This window comes from Chionomys nivalis, chromosome 1, assembly GCF_950005125.1.
Source record: "Chionomys nivalis chromosome 1, mChiNiv1.1, whole genome shotgun sequence".
Classification (NCBI taxonomy): domain Eukaryota; kingdom Metazoa; phylum Chordata; class Mammalia; order Rodentia; family Cricetidae; genus Chionomys; species Chionomys nivalis.
The window spans coordinates 197,030,284-197,033,897 of record NC_080086.1 but is presented as its reverse complement, the minus strand read 5'-3'; the positions used below and the strand labels follow the sequence as shown (position 1 = coordinate 197,033,897).

At 46.9% G+C, this 3,614-nt stretch overlaps 1 pseudogene; it reads left to right on the top strand.

Annotated features, from left to right (window-relative positions):
• The first annotated feature begins 1,279 nt into the window (after positions 1–1,279).
• LOC130864407 (uncharacterized) lies at positions 1,280–3,090 on the top strand (annotated as a pseudogene).
• Positions 3,091–3,614: the final 524 nt, after the last annotated feature.

Sequence of the window (3,614 nt, the reverse complement as noted above, 5' to 3'; positions counted from 1 at the left end):
TATTCAATGGTTAAAGCCCTGGTTGTAATTTTTTTATGGGAGATATTGAGCCGCTAGGTAAAATTCTTACAAAAAAAACAAAGAGCCAATTTCCAATAGAGAATTTAAAAAAGCTGCCTAACAGGTACTCAAGCAGGTAAAGTATACAATAATCAACAAGTACAGTATATTAATTATGATTCAGCTATGGCTAAACTTTCCCAGTTTTGCCAATTAAGATATTAAACTTTTAATTTAAAACAGTAGCCTGTCTGGTACAAAAGGCCAGAATAATAATATTTTCCCAGATGATCATTGCTACAATTCACACAACTGTATTTTGCTAATGTTATAGTTAAAAGTTCCTTAAAGGATTTTATGCTAAATTTTACAAATGGCTCTTCCAATGGAAGAAGTGCATATATGGTTAATAATAATAATTAAAAAATATTTATGGAGCGTACCAAGACTCCTTTAAAGCAACTTATAAAAGCTGTAAACAGATCCTGATACAAACGGATCTGACATGTTAACACCAAGCTTTACTAAGGCAAGGTAGAAAAGCCCTTGCAATGCATTAATGAAAAGACCCGACCTATATATATATTTGGGGTCGAGGATATGCTTGTGCTTTTTTTCTCACAGAAAGAAAATAAGCTGGACATGATGATGTCATAGCTGCAAACAGCTCATTAAGGAGTTCCAAAAGCGAGTTGGGGAGGAGTCCTTGATCCATCTTCCCTGCTCCCGCAGAGAGAATTGCCTGGTGGCGGGGCCTGCTACACTGCTCTGAGGGTGTTGTTCTGCCTCCAAAGAGTCCAAGGAGACCCCGCTAAGATGGTTGCCAAGATGTGCTTCCGGTGGCTGGGTCCCGCTTGCCTCGCCCAGGAGTCCCACCTGCCCTGAGACACTTGGGAACTAAGATGCAAACTAAACATCTGACTGTTTTAATCTTTGGGACACAGAACTCATTTTGATTAAAATATTAACCCCTCTTCACTTAAGAAGAGGGGAAAATTGGGGTTTTAACTGTTGCTCAGAGACTGGAACTGATGGTATTTAATAACAAGGTCTGTCATTGTACTCTTACTGGAATTGACCTAATGATATTTGTAACTGTTTATAGATGTTGGAAAAAGTTTGACACACCCTGTAAAATGTTTGGGTTTAATGCATATGTTAAAAATTTTTAGGTTTTGACCCCTTCTCTAACCTTACTAACCCACTTCACCCCCGCCTGTTCTTCCCCCGGACCCTGAATCTCCCCTCATAGACCTCCTATCGGAGGAGCCTCCTCCATATGCAGGACCAGCGAGCCTGGAGGGACCTGAAGCGGCAGCGGCTGAGGTGTCCCCCACAAGAATCCCCGGCCCCCTCACCTATGGCTGGCCGACTGTGGGACAGACGCGAGCCGCCGCCTGATTCCACCTCCCACGCCCTTCCCCTCCGAGAGGGTCCGAATGGGCAGCAACAGTACTGGGCATTCTCAGTTTCTGATCTCTATAACTGGAAACAGCATAACCCTTCCTTTTCCAAAGGCCCAATGGTGCTGACTAATCTAATCGAGTCTATTTTAGTCACAGACCAGCCAACCTGGGACGATTGCCAACACTCTTGCAAGCTCTGCCGACCTCGGAGGAAAAAGAGAGTCTTTTTGGAGGCGCGGAAGAATGTCTCGGGTGACAATGGATGCCCGACCTAGCTGCCGAACGAGATTGATATGGCTTTTCCCTTGACCCGCCTTAATTGGGACTTTACTATGGACACTGGTAGGGGACACCTACGTCTTTACCACCAGTTGTTCATAGCAGGTCTCCGAGGGGCAGCACGCCACCCCACTAATTTGGCTCAGGTAAAGCAAGTGATACAAGGGAATGAGGAAACTCCCTCAACATTTTTAGAGAGTCTTAAAGAGGCTTATAGGATGTATTCTCCCTATGACCCGGGGGAACCAGGGCAGGCCACTAGCATTTCAATGTCCTTTATTTGCAGTCCAGTCCGGATATCAGAAGTAAATTACAGAGGCTGGAGGGTCTGCAGGGATATACAATACAGGATCTGCTGAAGGAGGCAAAGAAAGAGGCAGAGAGGTAAAGGGGAGAGAGAGAAGGAAAGGAGAATTTACAAGTATATTTATAGGAGCAACCAGTAAGTGAGAGATGGGCATGAAGAAGGAAGAAGAAAAGCCAAGGACGCATGCTGATGATGGAGATTTCCTTGGGAGGGCTGGGCTGCTTGTATGTAGGACTAGGGGAAGCTGGGGGACCAGAGGAACCATGATGGTTAACACTTCTTAGGCCAGCATCTTACTTGGATTCAAAAGTTAATGTAGGCATGAGTCCCAGGCTTGACACCCGTCGAGCATGGCTCTTAGACCAGCATTGGGTGCTGCGAGAATGAGAGAGACACCAGAGGAAAAGGAAGAAAGGTTATGGCAGAGAATGAAAAAGCATCAGGAGGAAAGAGACATGAAAAAGAATAAGGAATTAAATACACTACTGGCCACTGTAGTTCAGGGACAAGATAGATAGGGAGGTAGGCTGGGAGAATGGAAGGGGGCCAAAATGGACAGGGACCAATGCGCCTATTGCAAGAAAAGAGGCTCTTGGACCAGGGCATCCTTATCCCCTGCTGGTCACCATGGAACACCCCCTTCTTACCGGTAAAGAAGCCGGGGACTGGGGTCTACTGGCCACTGCAGGATCTGAGGGAGGTTAACAAAAGATGGAGGACATACACCCCACAGTCCCCAACCCTTACAATCTATTAAATACTCTACCATCATCCCACGTTTGGTACACCGTATTGGACTTAAAGGATGCTTTCATCTGCTTGCGGTTGCATCCTGAGAGCCAGTCCCTTTTTGCCTTTGAATGGAAGGACCCAGATCTTGGACTTTCAGGTCAATTGACCTGGACCAGGCTCCCCAAGGGGTTCAAGAATAGCCCAACCCTCTTTGATGAGGCCTTACACCGGGACTTGGCAGACTTTCGGGTTCAGTACCCCACCCTGATATTGCTCCAATATGTTGATGTCCTCCTTCTGGCGGCCGCCTCAGAAAAGGAATGTCAGGAGGGCCGAAAGCCCTCCTACAGACATTGGGACAATTAGGATATCGGGCATCAGCCAAAAAGGCTCAAATATGTCAGAAACAAGTCATTTACCTAGGTTATCAATTGAAAGATTGACAGAGATGGCTGACCGAGGTGCACAAACAGACTATCACTAACATCCCTGCCCCCCCACCAGGACCCCCGCCAGCTGCGGGAGTTCCTGGGAACAGCGGGGTTCTGCCGCCTCTGGGTCCCAGGGTTTGCAGAGATAGTTGCTCCCCTATATCCTTTGACCAAGCAAGGGGTGATGTTCACCTGAGTAAAGGAGCACAAAGAGGCCTTCAACAATATCAAAAAGGCTCTGCTAACCTCACCCGCATTGGGCCTTCCAGACATTACCAAGCCCTTCAAACTGTTTATAGATGAAAAGTGGGGATATGCCAAGGGGGTCCTGACCCAGAGACTGGGCCCCTGGCGGTGTCCTATGGCCTATCTGTCCAAGAAACTCGACCCAGTCACATCCGGATGGCCGCTCTGTCTACAGATGGTAGCAGCTATTGTAGTCCTTACCAAGGACTCTGG